The sequence below is a fragment of the Odontomachus brunneus genome, unplaced genomic scaffold (assembly GCF_010583005.1).
Source record: "Odontomachus brunneus isolate Ranch 3 - 2012 unplaced genomic scaffold, Obru_v1 Obru_scaffold_046, whole genome shotgun sequence".
Lineage (NCBI taxonomy): Eukaryota > Metazoa > Arthropoda > Insecta > Hymenoptera > Formicidae > Odontomachus > Odontomachus brunneus.
In genome coordinates, this window is record NW_022639496.1 from 466,328 (window position 1) to 482,965 (window position 16,638).

At 42.0% G+C, this 16,638-nt stretch overlaps 1 pseudogene; it reads right to left on the bottom strand.

Annotated features, from left to right (window-relative positions):
* Window positions 1-237: 237 nt before the first annotated feature.
* Window positions 238-15,665, bottom strand: LOC116844764 (annotated as a pseudogene).
* Window positions 15,666-16,638: the final 973 nt, after the last annotated feature.

Below are 16,638 nucleotides of genomic sequence, written 5' to 3' on the forward strand. Positions count from 1 at the left end.
GGTATCTCCTACAAATCATGACATAATATGTTCTAAATCGGTGCATTCGCCCATTCATCGACGGTGAAACATAATATTAAAATTATAATATTAAATTTGCACAATTAAATTAAAATGTTTACTAAAATTATGTGTATATATGTGTGTATGTGTATGTGTACTTATTAAATCGCCAATTCTTGGATTTTTGCGATATATTTGCTTTCGCTTCTTAACTTCAAAGAATCCATTCTTGCTTCAAACGTCTTCTAATTGGACAAATTTTACACGCAGCGGATGATTAGGTCGAAGTATTATATTAGAAGTTATCTTCATATCTTTTAGATAATCAATAGGTTCCAAATAGAAGTTGCGTATGAGAGTAGCTATCATGGCCTTCATTTCCAACATAGCGAATCGTTGGCCTGTTATGCATAATTTGTGTATTAAAAATTGTACACATAGAGGTGTGAGCATCACGCTAACTTACCAATACAATTCCGTGGTCCCGCGCTGAACGGCAGGTACAAATAAGGATGACGCCTTTGTATTCTTTCAGGCAAAAATCTGTCTGGTTCAAATTCATTAGGATTTGGCCAGAAATTGGGATCTCTATAAATATCGTAGATATTGAGTTGTACAATTGTTCCAGCGGGTATTATATTCGAATCTGTAAAGTGTATTACATAATTAGATGTAATTTATAAATGATAATTGAAAATATTGTAATAATCCTAATATATAAAAAAATATATCATATTAGACATGAATATAATTCCGATTTCATTGCATTGATTTCGAAACGCTAAATCTGAAATATGGTTATACATTTACAAAAATTTATTACTGTTACCACGTAATTTCAAATCCTCCCCAGTGTCTCGCGCTATGAAATGCACACTAGTGTACAGTCGCAACGATTCCTTTAAGCATCTTTCTAAATACGATAGACTCTGCAGGGCCGACATATAGTCAATTTCTCCTCAAACTATTCCATCACTGTATTGACCTTATCCCTGACGTAATCCTGTATCACTAATTCTAATTAATACTGTATATCTCACTGTTTCGTGATATTTTATATATGCGTAAAAAATAATTTCAGCAAATATCTATATATTTATATTTATCTTATTATCTTATTATAAGATTGCTTTCCGTTCATTTTACTCGGTTGATTAATTACAATTCATAAACGAAAAATATCGCAGCGCATAGTAAATATTTCTGCCGCTTTAATAAGAGTTAATTAGCTATTTAATAATTTAACAGGAAAAAATAAGTTATCTTTTTGAATTTATATATCATTTGTTTCCATCGTGTACCTGAATATCCTTGTGCTAACAATAACAAAGCAAAGCATATAGCCATTGCTGTTGTCATGACCCTACAATCAGTTTGTGCATTAGATACATCTAAAAGCCTATCACGGTTTGATCAACGTTTTGTTAAACAAGATTGATTAAAGTAAGCAGAATTTCTGATTATTATAATGAAATATTCTTCTGATCAATTAAGACATATAAGTCCCAGGTTACGAATATTATAATTATAATATGATTCTCATATTATGTTGCTCGAAAAACAAAAAATGCTTTTGTCTACTTCGCGGCTCTTAGAGTCTGCACTATAAATTCTGTAGTCTCTTAAGATAACCAAACAATTTTAGTTAATACAAATTTGGTTTTTTTGGCCAAACGTATTTAAACAAATTTGTCTGTTTAGCTTAATCGAAAATATAATTCGTTTATATCTCAATAAACAGTCTAATCTTAAATTCAGATAGATTTATAAATAACTTTATATACATTTTCATATAATATATTAAGCTACCGAATAAAATCATACGAATATATATACTTCGAACATGAAAGTATCCACTTCCTCTCTGATATCCAAATCACTCAAATGATTTTCCTGCGAGGCTGCTATTAAAAGATCCAGCATGACAAGTGGCTTTCTTCGAGCTGAATCAAATGAAAGATTATAAACTGTAATTGACATCTATCTCCCAATATACTTGTTATGTTACACTTGTTATCATTTCATATACTTTTTTTTTTTTTGACGGTGGAGAAATGCATTTACGCATACCCGACCAAACCCCAGTGGGGAGGGGTCGGGTTATGTGGGACTCCCACGGCCGGCCTAATATGCCGGCCGCGTCCTACCCACTAAAACTCCACCGGGCGTCCTAACCGCGCTCATTAGTGGGAGCTTCCCAGGTACGCCAGCAGGCACAACTTCTGGAAAAGCCCCCTGAGTCAGCCGACCCAACTGGTCGACTACTACCTTGGTTCTTTATAAACCTAGTCCTAACCAGCGACGGGTAGTATGCCACGCCATCTGTCGCTTGTCCAATCCCGAGTATCTCTACTCCGACTCGGATTCCCAACATTTTCGTCTGGTATCCTGTCCTGTGTTTCCTCCCCTCTCCTCTTGTCCTTTTCGTCCAACCCTCCCGCGCCCCCGTAGGAGTCGCAGTTCTCTACTGTCAGCTGCCGCTGTCACGCGGAGAACCATCCCGGGTTGGGGAGGCCATCGGAATTGCCGCTGGTGTTCCACCTGCAGCTGCCTGCGATGCCCTCTCCATCTCCTCTCTGTATCTCTCCGCCTCCTCCTTTCGCCTCATAATATCTGTCGCAAAGATATTAACGACACGCCATGCCTCTTCAGACCCGAGCATTGCTTTGATAATCGCCGCTAGTGACAGGTCGCTGCCTGTAGCCCGTATCAGGACCGCCCTCTGGGTTCTCCATGCCGCACAGACCTCCAAATTGTGTTGTGCTGTGTCCTCCATCCCACCTTCACCACACTGCTCGCACAGATTATTGTCTCGCTTCCCTATTCGCTTCAGATAATCATCAAAGCAGCCATGACCCGTGATCAATTGGATCAGGTGGAAGCTGAGACCCCCTTTCCTTCTTTCCACCCATTCAGAGAGTCTAGCTAAGATGCCCTCTCTTACTCTAACTCCCGGAATATTTGGCTGCCTCAAGTGGATCTCCCACTGTCTCTTAAGGAGCACCTGTTCCATTACCCTGATTTCCTTGTCAGTTCCGGGCGTCCAAACTCCCAATCTTCTAGTCTCCCTGATTCTTATAAAGATTCTCTTCTGCAGGGCAGCTACCAAGTATAGCGGTGGCGTCCTCGCCAATAAAGTCGCCGCTTCGTAGGACACTGTCCTATACGCCGCGATCACCCTTAGAGCAACGAATCTCTGCACCCGTTTCTAAGGAAGCTGCGCCCTCTGCATCACTGATGAGGACGCCGGCGAAGCCAGCGAGTCACACCACACCGGTGCGCCGTATAACAAGACCGATGACACCACCGTTGCATATAACCTCCTTTTAGCCTCCATTGGGCCTTTTAGGTTCGGCATCAGTCTTCCCAGGAATCTGGCCACACGTGAGGCCTTATCCGCTACATATTGGAAGTGCTGAGTAAATTTCCACCTACTATCCAGTATAATACCCAGGTACTTAATGGTGTCGTCGGCCCTCACTTCCACGTCTCCAATCTTAACCGCCGGCATCACACTCGGTCTCTTCCTTGGTCCGTAGAACAGAATCACTTCCGTTTTAGCCGCTGCCACTTCCAGGCCCAGTTGTTCTATGCGCCTAATGGTGCGTGCCGCTTGAAGATTAGCCTTTGCAGCCACCGTTCCAATATTATCCGCCACTACCGTAATGAAGGTATCATTAGCGTAACATGTTAGGGCACACCCGTCTTCCGTCCCCGATCTCAACACCGCATCGTACGTTATGTTCCACAGGAGTGGCCCCAGGACCGACCCCTGTGGAACTCCCGACCGAACTGCTCTTTTCCTCATCACTCCCCCATTACTCCATACTCTATTCACCGCTCTGATAAGTACGCCGCTATGATCCTCCGAATATAGCATGGAAATCCTTTCCTTTCGAGCGCCTCGTGTATCTTCGTCCAGGGGATCGAATTGAAGGCATTTTTAATGTCCAAGCCGATCCCTAATACGTATTGCCCACCTCTTACGGCTTCTGTTGCCATCTGTTGGACCCTGAGTATCGCATCACTTGTAGAACGACCTTCTCTAAAACCGTACTGGTTGTCCGCAAGGCCGTAGAGTGGGTTCTCTTTCATTCATTCCAGCATGCGTTCTGCCAGGATCTTTTCCAAAACCTTTCCTATTTCATTTAACAGGCATATTGGCCTTGCCTTTGGTATCGATTCCGCCGGGGCATTGCCCTTTGGTATAAGAACCAATATTGCACCTTTCCACTCTTCCGGGAAGCTCCCCTCTCTGAGACGGGCCGTGAAGCATTTCGCTACTCTGTCTAATACTACATTTGGCACTTTCCTCCACACCGCAGCCGTGAAGCCGTTTATTCCAGGGGCCCTGTTTTTTGATCCCCTACACTTCAAGACTGTTCTCACCTCTGTTGCCAACACCTTCTATCTTTCCTGCCATTCCACGACTATGTCTTCATTCATCCTATCCTGCAGTCCATCCCCGGGGAACAAGGTGCTAATAAGTTCCTCCACCTTGTCCTCCTCCAGAGATTCAGTGAGACGTGAGGTGTTGTTCTTCAGCCTGCCCATGACCAACCTATAGGGCGTACCCCACGAGTCTGCCTCTATAGTGTCTATTAGCTCTTGCCATGCATTCCGTTTGGCCAGCCTAATCAATTTTCTCATCTTGTCCGTGCTCCCTCTGTAGTCCTTTCTCAGTCCTGCCAATTCTTTCTTACTTCCTTCACTCGTATCATTCCTGGTCTTTCCCATCTTCCTCGTTAGCCGCCTCTTCGCCCTGATACAAGCCACACGTGCTTCCGCTATGCCCTGGTTCCACCAGTATGCCTTTCGCTTTGTCTTACTGGCGCCAGCCCGTGGTGCCGCGAGGTCGCATGCCTCTTTCATGGAGCGCTGAAGCCATCTTGCAGAACTCGCTGCTGTTTCCCCAGTACCGCCTTCTGCTTCGCCCTCTCCGCATCTTAGCTCCCACACCGACTGAAAGACTTCCTCGTCCAGCTTGCCAAGCTTCCAGCGGTTGTACTTTCTCCTGCTGGCTTCAATTGGTTTAGTTCCAGACGGCATCCCTATCCCAAATGTAATATACCTGTGGTCGGATAATGATTCCATTTCTGAAACCCTCCAACCGTCGATCCTTGAGGCCGCGTCCGGGGAACCCCAGGTCAGATCAACCACGGAGCAGCCCTGTGGTCTGACACACGTGGGTTTCCTCCCCTCATTAATTAGCCGGATATCATTCTCTGCCGTCCACTCCTCTAGTAGGAGTCCCTCCTGAAATTCTGTCTCCCTTCATCCCACGTTCTCGACCGAGCGTTGAAGTCGCCAGATACTATGATCTTCGTCAACCCTACCTCTCTAATAGCGTCTCCGAGCTCGTCAAGGAATTGCATGAACGGCCCCTTCCTCGTTTGTGGTGACACGTAACAAGACGCAATCCTCCACCCCCTTGCCTCTACTATAACAAAGTCCTGTCCCCTCTTTACAAGGGTGCACCGTCCTAGCAGCGTCGAACCCCTAGGCATCCATACCACCGCTGCTAGCCCGCTCCTGCTACGATACCAGTTGCCGGTCTCTTGAGCTGCCGGTGGTTCAGCAATAACGCACACGTCTGTGCCTAACTCTGCAGCTTGGTGTACGAGCAGGTTGTACGCCTCCCAACTCCTATTTAGGTTGTACTGGATTATTTTGATTCCCATTACCGGTTGAATCTGTTAACCCAGTCCTCCGAGCTGGTTTCCCTGTGTATTTCCTCCCTTCCGAGCATCCGGCTGATCCTAGACGATGTCTACCATCTTTTCCTTTTTCCGTACACACCACACATTTCGGGGTTGTGGTACATTGCCCTGCTCTGTGTCCAGTCTCACCACACCTATAACACGCCGCACTTCTATCCGTGGGCGATTTGCACGAGTTCCTTACGTGCCCGTATTCCCAGCAGCGGTAACACTGCAGGGGTCGGGCACGCAGTAGCTCCACTCTTGCGATCGTCCATCCGATCCTCAGCTTCCCTTCCCTCGCAATCCGTGTTGCCGCTGCCAAAGGGCATTGCACCCATATGGTGTTGAGCCTATTCGGCAGCCTTCGCAACTCTCCAGTCCTCGTCTTCTCTAGGGTGCAATCTCCCGTGCTCGTGACCACATCCTTCACTTCATCACAGGTGATAGAGTCATCTATCCCTACGATGCGTAGCTCGCCTTTGACTACCGGTCTGGCCACGACTGCTTCTTCCTCTGGCAGTACCTCCCTAAGTTTGTCGGCCAAAGCATTGGCCTTTTTCTTGTCGTCCGGACCTATGATTTCGACCAGAATCCCCCCGTTGATCGCTCGCCTGATTTTGGTCTGCTCTATCCCTATTTCTGACAGGGAAATTTTCCTTCGTGCCTTTCTCACTGCTTCTGCGTAGGAGAATCCCTCTGTCTTTCCAGTTATTGAGACCACCGCCGTTCTAGGAGGTCTTCTTCTCGTCTCATTGCGCTGAGTTTTCGCCTTGAGTGCCTCCTTCTGCCGTTGGAGCTGCGTCCCTTTCTTGCTTCTTTTCCCGGCGATCTCCCAGTCCTCGTCTTTCCCTTCCCTATTGTTCCGAGCGGAGACCTCAGATTCTAGCTCTGCCCCTTTATTGGCTACGTGCCCCCCATCTCTCCCCTCCCTCCATGGAGAGTCCTTATGCGGACCTGTCCCCTCTCTGAGTGCGAGGGGGGGGGGAGGCTATTTGCACGTCTGAGATGATCCTTAGCCCTGCGGGCTTCTTTCTCCCCTCTTTTCTTGCATCACTTCTCTCCTCATTTCCTTCCTCCTCTACCTTACTAATGCTTTTTTTCCTATCTCGGCTCAGGTCCTTCCGCAATTTCCTCACTTTCCTCACTTTCATAAGTTTTTTAATTTGTCTCGAAATCATCGTTTCCCTTTCCTTATTCTTGTTTTTCCCTGCAACGTCTCTGTTATCCGCTGCCGTTGGTATGGGTGCCGGAGAACTTTTCAGCGGCGGTCTCCACACTATGTCCTTATCTCCTCTGTTTCCTGTCTTTGCCGACTCCGTCTCAACGTCCCTACCTTCCCTCTCAGTCGGGTCCTCTTTTCCTATGTCCTTAAGCCTACCACTATTTTTTTCTGTCCTTTCTCTCCCGTTCTTCTTCCCCTTCTGCTGGTTGTTCTTCTCGACCTCTGCCATTTCTCCTTTCAGCTCCTGGATAGTGCGCTTGGCTTCTACTAGGTCAGACCTGTTTCTCTCGCACTTCTGTTTCACTTCTTTCATTTGCATCGAAAGCTCCGCGTTTCTCATCCTCAGGTACAGCGGGTCTCCTGACGCTTCTGCCTTCCCTACTAGCGCCTTTACTAGGTTTTCGAGCTTGCTGATGTTACTTCTCATCATGCCACTAATCCACCCCTGTATGTTTGAGGACTTGGCTCTACCGGTCTCCACCTCGTCCAGCCATTCTAGTGCAAGTGCACCCACTGCCGCTGCTGTCATCCTGCTATACTCGTCTGTGCCCAGCACGATGCTCCCTTCTCTATTATCCGCATCAGGGGTGTCATCCTTGTCTGACAAATTGCTCTTCTTTTGACTCTTCTGCCCTTTGGTCCCTGTGCTCCCTACCTCTTCCTTCTTTTCCTTCCTTCCTTCCGTTCCTTTGTTCTTTGCCGTCTCTTTCGCCTTTTCAATAGCTCCCTTCATTATATTTTCCCTTCTCTGATTCCCTCCGGATCCGGCTCCTTCCTGTCCTTCCTTTTTGTCTCCACCCTTCTCTTCTTCCTGGGCGCCAGCGCTTTATTACGCTTGGCTGCTCGGGTGTACGGCACGTAGTCCTCGTCCGAGGATACAGTGGCCACCTCACTCTCCGATCCCTTCATGTACCTGGCCTTGTCCGAAGTGGAGGGGATCGCCCTGCCTGAGGTGGAAGGAATCGCTTTGCCCGCTCTATTAGGATATTCCGATATCCCCTCAGATCCAGACTCGTTGGAGGCGATTCTCCACGACTTGGCCCGCCCCTTCCCTTTTCGGTTAGTGGGAAATCTGGATTTCCTCCTCCTCGAAATCCCCTTTCCGCTGCTCCTCAACTGGAGATATGGAGTCTTCTTTCTTCCTCTTCCTTGGTAGCGATTGACTGGTGTCCAGCTCCGCTGCCTTTTCAACCTCCATCGGCGCTACTTGCTCTTCAGCTGCCTCGGCCAGCCCCATGTCCTCAGCCTGTGAGGCCGCGATCTGGGAGATGTCATTTGCCTCTCCTCCTCCTTCCGCGCAATCTAGGGGGTCAGGGCCCTCCTCCATACCTCTTTCGTAATTGGCGCTGAATATTTCAGCGCCATCCTCCGCTTTCTCCTCGCCTCCTTCCCCAGCAAGGCTGGTGTTCGCTTCTATGCTGTTGCAGTCCTGTGGCAGCTGAGAGCCCTCAGTCCCGTCCCCGGACTGGAATCGTAGTTCCTCCCTCTCGACTACGTCTGCCTCCTTCCTCTCGCCTACGTCTGGTTCTTTATCGTGTTTGGAATTCATATTGCATCGATTTTAAGAGACGGTTCGCCCATCATGGGTCCTCCACAACTCGGTGGAGGATTGTCCCCGCCTATTGTTAAGCCCTACTTAAGTACGGGAAAACTGAGAAGCAGCTTTCGGGTAGCTAACCCTATTCCCGTAAATGACTCTACTTAAAAGGTTCCTGGTTAGGGCCAGGTCCATATAAAGATGCTATAGGTTTAACCTCACCCCAGCAGCCGAACGCGAAGCGATCCGAGCGCCCGCTCATCCGACCGCCAGGCTAGAGGTTGCATGCGTATCTTCCCGCATGCGGGATATGGCTGGACAGGGAGCCACCCCGCGAGCCCACACAGGCGCCCAGAACAGCGGCTTCAACTCCCGGAGGGATGCCGATTCAGACAAGGAGCGGTCCTTCCCACGTTAAATTTGAGTGTTCACGGGACCTTTGCCTAGCATAAGCCAGGATTTACGTTTACCCTTATTACTAACTCAGAGGTCAGGTACTTGACATCAATGTCCTTCACGGTCGGGGGGCTACTACTCCCCCGTTGGTTCGTATCGCGGGAAATATTCACCGCAGCCTGGCCGCCTCGCATTCATACAACCGTGAGCATAACTGCCCACTCAGGGGGCCTTCACGGCCGGCCACGCCGCGACATGCGACCGTGACCAGGAGGAATCGCAGGGTTGCGGCGCCTCTCCACTGAGTGTGGGGAGGGCCAATGTACCGGTCCCTGCGACCCCACCTCTCGTCCCGCCGGCCCGGAGTTAGCCCCCGGGTAGCTCCGACGGGATGGCTATCTCAGGGTGCGCGACCCTGACCTCGGAATATGTCTGAGCGGCCCGCGCATCCCTCCACCCCCCGGGTTGTCGGAAACTACCGACGTGCAATCCCGGGTGTGGGTTCCTCTCCCCACCCTACCCAGACCAAGGCCCGAATAGGGACGGATCGAGGGTATCCCACACTTTCAGCTGCCAGACCGGCGTGCAATGCCTACTCGTGTGGGACCTTCTCCTTCCCCGAGACGGGAACTACCCGTCCCGGAGCGGAGGTCCCCCCAACCCCGAACCCGCCTCAAGACTGGCGATGGAGCAAGCTCCACCTAACGGCTCCAACCGGCTGGGCTATTGAAGTCAGGGCCGCCAACCCCTACCGGCAATTAGGCCTATCGGCCCTGTGGGAGTTGCCGGGCTCCCCTGCAGTGGAGGGTCTTACGACGCTCTCTAGCAACCGCGGGGCTGCAACCCACCGCGGTCTGGTTTTCTGTGGGGGTTTTCCTTCCCCGTTGCCGCCGTTCGCCAGCAATCCTCGGGTAGGGGCCTCCCTTTCGGCCGAAACCGAAAGGTACTGCCGTCGAGCCTTCATCGGATCGCCGGTACCCCTCCACCACGATAAGGTGGCGGCATGGAGGGGATCATTTCATATACTTAAATTAAGATAGTTTTGTTTGAAACTTTTACAACGATCACAAGTTAAATTACTTTCACTTTAGCATATTCACTTTAGCAGTTGAAGTACCGCAATTATGATTTCACGATATTAGAATAAAGTTAAAGTTTAAACTTGAATTACGTACATCCATGTATTGTTGTGTCATCTCTTTCCATCGCGTTTGCTAAATTAAGTAAATATTTATTGTTGCGTTGATGATAAAGTTTTCTTTCCGCAATAATCTAAAAATGAAGCAAACATACTACTGTGTCCAAAAAGTAAGGTGACATTGCATTTATTTCGAAAATTTTTTATTTATACTTGCAAATCAATTTCGTCCCCTTCAAAGTAATCCCCCCCTGATATAATACACTTATTCCAACGGATTTTCCAATCTTCGAAACAGTTGTAATAATCGATTTCAGGAATGGCCTTTAGCTCCTTCTTCGCAGCGGCTTGAATCTCTTTTATCGACTCGAAACGGTGTCCCCGGAGCGGCCGCTTGAGTTTGCTGAATAGCCAGAAGTCGCATGGAGCCAAATCAGGTGAATACGGTGGTTGTGGAACGATATTAGTCGAGTTTTTGGCTAAAAAATCACGAATAATCAGCGCAGTGTGTGACGGTGCATTATCGTGGTGCAAAAACCAAGTGTTGTTTCGCCACAATTCCGGCCTCTTCTGTCGGATAGCGTTACGCAAACGACGCATAACGTTCAAATAATATTCCTTATTGACTGTTTGGCCCGGCGGAAGGAACTCGTAATGCACAACCCCACGATAATCGAAAAAAACAGTCAGCATAACCTTGATTTTTGAGCGACTTTGGCGTGGTTTTTTCGGTCTCGGCTCACCTTTGGCACGATATTCACTCGATTGGTCGGTTGTTTCGGGATCGTAAGCGTAGATCCAAGTCTCATCTCCAGTGATAATGCATTTTGTCTTGTCAATGTAGTCGGAAAGCATTGCTTCACACACTTCAACGCGGCGCCTTTTTTCCAAAAAATTCAATGATTTTGGTACCAGTCGAGATTTGACGCGTTTGAGAGCCAACACATCCTTCAAAATGGAATTGACCGAGCCTTTTGATATGCCAATCTCATCAGAAATGTCTCTAATGGTTAAACGACGGTTTTCCAACACCAAATCTTTAATTTTTTGGACGTGAGCTTCGTCGGTTGCGGTTGATGGTCGCCCAGAACGCTCCTCGTCTTCAACACGTTCTCGACCTTCATGGAAGTCTTTGTACCACTTGTAAAAATTTTTTTTCGACATAACCTTATCGCCAAAGGCATTCTGCAGCATCCGCAACGATTCTGCAGCAGAAATTTGATTCCGCAAACAAAATTTAATACAAATTCTTTGCTCAACAAATGTAGACATGGCAAAAAACGAGAAATTCACTTTTAGCAGCTCACAAAACAATGCGTATCTCAAACACTAATGGATATTTTGACGTGTTACTTCTCTTGGATGTCAAAGACAGTCCTACCAACCTAAAAAAAATTTTATTCCTCCAAATCCGTGCGCGCGGGAGATTTAAAATGCAATGTCACCTTACTTTCTGGACACAGTAGTAAAAGAAAACATTAATTTATTTTATTTTAATTACAGCTCATATTATTGTGCTATTTCCCTAATATTATAATATTTTTTGTCAGTCCTTGCGTACAATATTCGCATTTTGCGCCCTAAGGAACTCATTGAATGTCGAGTAACTTGAATTTTACGCACTTTTTCAGTGAATCCGTGCAAGTTTTTTAGTATCTCCTTTTGCAGTCTGCCCGCGGACGTCAAAGCGAATGTCAGGTCGGGATGTAACCAGAGCCTCATTAATCTAAGCAGCATAGTTATATATAATTATTCAAAAATAAATGTGACAAAATATGATATTAGTAGTCTCTGATTAATCACCTGTGAAGGAAATATTTAAATGAAGAAGAAATAAAATTTAAAACTGTGAGTGTATCAAAAGAGGTACATTTATCGTATTTTTTTTCCTATGATACTTTTTTTCTCGTTACAAATTATCAAGCTAATACTGCAACTATTAATTACCTATAAAAACCAAGCTGATTTATTTGGCAAACATCTAGTCCATATTTTTTTTGGGCCGCACCGAGACTATGCAGAGAAGTACCCATGGCAGATCATATAAATACAGACTACTTTTAAATGTATGCTAAATAAGCTATCTATACAGTTATAAATATATGATGACTTACCATATATTGCGTTTAGTGTGTGTTCACAAACAAACGGTATTACATCTATTTCAACCATTTCACCAATATTTTTTAATTTATGTTTTATGCGTTCACTCTACTCCAATAAAATATGAATGAACTATTGCAATATATTGAAGTGGAATGTAGGCGTTAATATCTTCCGTCGTGAATGCCACATGACCTCTAAAACAAAAATAAGATTATGATTTACTTCATTTCTCGAATCGTATCCGACATCTACATAATATCTTCTAGGTGATGTGGTAATGTTTTAGAAATATCAAATCAATAGCTTATTTCCACGTGATTTTGATTGGATTTCGATATTATTTCGCCCTGAATTTTTATAGAGACTTGAATTCGGGTTTTGCTTTTGATAAAAGTAATAAGTTACTATTAGTTAGTTGACAAATTTAATGTAATTTTTTCTTTGTTCTTGATAAATATTATTTAAATATTTCTTTTAATTTTTTCCATATATACTATATCTAAGATCTATATTTAAGCTGCTTTTTTATAAGAATATTGTTTGCACACCAATTTAGATATTTTTTTGTGCTCAGAATATTTCTTTATAACATCTAAAAAAATTAAAAACTCGCCAAACATATAAAAATCTCGTTTAAAAGAAAGAGTAATGTTCTTATGAAACAACCAATTTGCATAAATAGACTTTCGAACTCAATATATACAGAAAAACTTAAAATTTAAAATGTTATAAAAAACATCAGGATTATAAATATAGTACTACATATTATAATATGGTTTTAAATGTCGCTTAGATACGTAGTATCTAGTAAGTGCTTCTAGAAATATAAATATGACGCAAATGTTCGTAATTGGCTTATTTACACCGTTGATTTACTATAGATATAAAACATGCTATATTTAAGCTGTAATTATGCTAATATGATTGGTATATTTTTGCATATTGATGAATAACGTGAAGAAAAATAACGTTTAAATAACGTTTATATAACATATAATAAGTATACACAATGTGTAATGTATTAAATATAGTATTTTAATGTGTTTATGTATAGTATTATAATACGTTATAAATGTCGCTTAGTTGCACATGTAGTGTCTTTAAGTACTTTTAAGAGTACCTACAAGCATGATGAAAGCATTTCATAATTCGGTTTTTTCGTATCCGTTAATTATAGGATCCATTTGTTCGTAATAATAAATTCGCGCAATTACTCGAGTGCTCCTCCCTTACCACCTTATACACGCTTTCTCTCTCGTTCTTTCATTCGATATAAAATTAATATCTTGATGATTTTTGCGAATATCATAAAACGATATGATTTATGTGTTCATTTCAATCTGTTCTTTTACAAGCGACGCCACAAGTGTTTTTGGACACATTGTATGTTGTTAACGATAATACAAAAAATAATAATTAAAAATTTAAATACGTGTTTATCCTCAGCTTTATAAACTCGACATTTACATTCGCAAGATTCAATACTGTGTCGACAGTTTGTATAGATCTATCCCCGAGCGTACACGTTGTTCCTACACGCAGTTACGTTATAAACAATTGAAACGTTATTGTTTACTATCCTCTTTTATTGCGTTTATTGTCGCGTCCAAAAATTGTTGTTACAATGCTATTAATATTTATTATTTTAGAATTATTGCGTTTGCTTATGATTATTACGTGCATCATACAAGAACCGGACGACTGATCGATAAAATACCGGGACCGAAGGGCATTCCGATTGCTGACATTGCATTTAAACTGCTAACTTCACCAGGTAAGTAAAAGTTCCTGATATATGTGTTCTTATTAATGTGTTCCTTTTCGTAATATGTTTTATTTTTTAAACACGGTATATTCATTCTTTTATAATAAACTCGTCTTACGATAACATTTTTATATATTTAAAATTTTTTCAATAATGGACGTATAAACAATTTCCAATAAATGATATATTGTATAATAAGCTCCATGTTTGTCTAAATTTGTAGTCTTTTAGTTGACGTGCATTAGTTCACGTAAGAATAAATTAATCTGGAAAAATCGGTATTTTAATTTTTAATTTTTATTTTTAGTAAATATTTACCTTTACACAGTCAGCTCCAAATGATTTTCGAATAACCTTGATGTTAACCTTGATATCTTTATAACATCTATTAAATGATACTATTAAAAATAAGTCTAAAAACTGTCTACATTACCGCCATTACAGCTTAAATATAGCATGTTTTATATCTATAGTAAATCAACGGTGTAAATAAGCCAATTACGAACATTTGCGTCATATTTATATTTCTAGAAGCACTTACTAGATACTACGTATCTAAGCGACATTTAAAACCATATTATAATATGTAGTACTATATTTATAATCCTGATGTTTTTTATAACATTTTAAATTTTAAGTTTTTCTGTATATATTGAGTTCGAAAGTCTATTTATGCAAATTGGTTGTTTCATAAGAACATTACTCTTTCTTTTAAACGAGATTTTTATATGTTTGGCGAGTTTTTAATTTTTTTAGATGTTATAAAGAAATATTCTGAGCACAAAAAAATATCTAAATTGGTGTGCAAACAATATTCTTATAAAAAAGCAGCTTAAATATAGATCTTAGATATAGTATATATGGAAAAAATTAAAAGAAATATTTAAATAATATTTATCAAGAACAAAGAAAAAATTACATTAAATTTGTCAACTAACTAATAGTAACTTATTACTTTTATCAAAAGCAAAACCCGAATTCAAATCTCTATAAAAATTCAGGGCGAAATAATATCGAAATCCAATCAAAATCATGTGGAAATAAGCTATTGATTTGATATTTCTAAAACATTACCACATCACCTAGAAAATATTATGTAGATGTCGGATACGATTCGAGAAATGAAGTAAATCATAATCTTATTTTTGTTTTAGAGGTCATGTGGCATTCACGACGGAAGATATTAACGCCTACATTCCACTTCAATATATTGCAATAGTTCATTCATATTTTATTGGAGGAGAGTGAACGCATAAAACATAAATTAAAAAATATTGGTGAAATGGTTGAAATAGATGTAATACCGTTTGTTTGTGAACAAGGAAATTAATACTGTTCACCTTTATCGGCGCTCATTGTTTTTTAAAGAGTTATTAACCAAAAATTTTAGAAGTTGAACGTAATTTTTGCATACAGTGTATGTGAAAATAATAATAAAAAAAGTAATAATAATAATATAAACACGGCTATATGGCAGTCGCTTATAGTTTCCGAGATATTAATAAAAAAGATGCCTGTCTCTAGCCGTGTAACTGTGGGGCTACGGCCGCCTGACACCCTAGGCGGGGGAGCGGGGGGGGGACCACGACTGTTGTACTTAAGCTAAAGAGTGAGAATTTCTTATAAAAGAGTGAGAAAAAGTGTGTATTTACAAAACTTTAAATATAACAGGAATACACGCACACACCCGCCCGGACGGGCGAGCGAGCGCGCTGAGCGGGCGAGCAGTATGTGTGTGTGTGTCGGTGTGTGTTTGTATACATACGTACGACATCATCTTTGCCTACAAATTCCATGTTTTTGTATATACAGTGTCCAAAAATTACATTTATTTTATGCAATTTCTTTTGTTAATAACTTTTTAACATACAATGAGCGCGGATAAAGGTCAATAATATTGACCTCCTTGAGGGTCAAGATTAACATCAAGATTAGTCGGAAATCATTTTGAGTTGGCTGTGCAAAGGTAAACATTTACCTTAATTTTACTTATAAGTATATCATATTTAAATATATTATATAAAATTAATTAAAATATTATAGAAAAAATAATTGTTTTTAGGCGTATTAATATAATCCTGTCAATATTTAAAGATATATAAAACAGGAATATTAAAAAGCTAAGGACAAAAGGATGGGATGTATACGTTTCATTATCACGTAAAAGGTTAAAACAGCAAACTGACCAAATTTTTTAAATTCACAGTTCATTAAATTTTCTAATATTTTGATTAATTTCATATATACAGCGCAAAGACTCAAAAGTTGTTATGATATTTATTACAGCAATAACGTATAAAATTTTATAGGCGGTAATGTAGACAGTTTTTAGACTTATTTTTAATAGTATCATTTAATAGATGTTATAAAGATATCTAAAATAAGAAGAGTCTTTAAGATGTCTCAAATAAGTATATGAAATAAGATGTCCATAAGACTTTTCTTTAATTTGTTGCTACATTTGGTTTATTTAGGTATGGTGACGGTATAGTATACTCAGAAAAATGGGGAAGATAACAACGTACATTTTCTATGTAACATGTTATTTATAATATATTTGTGTGTCCTACAGACAAAATGTGGTTACGTTTCCGTCACTATGCAGAGAAATATTATTTTACTGTGAAAATATGGGCTTTCTTTTTGCCTGCCGTATCTATCCGTTATCCAGATGATCTAGAGGTATTTAACCGTAAAGAAAGATATAACAATAAAATAAAATACACACATAGTATGTATGTATGTATGTATGTATGTATGTATGTATGT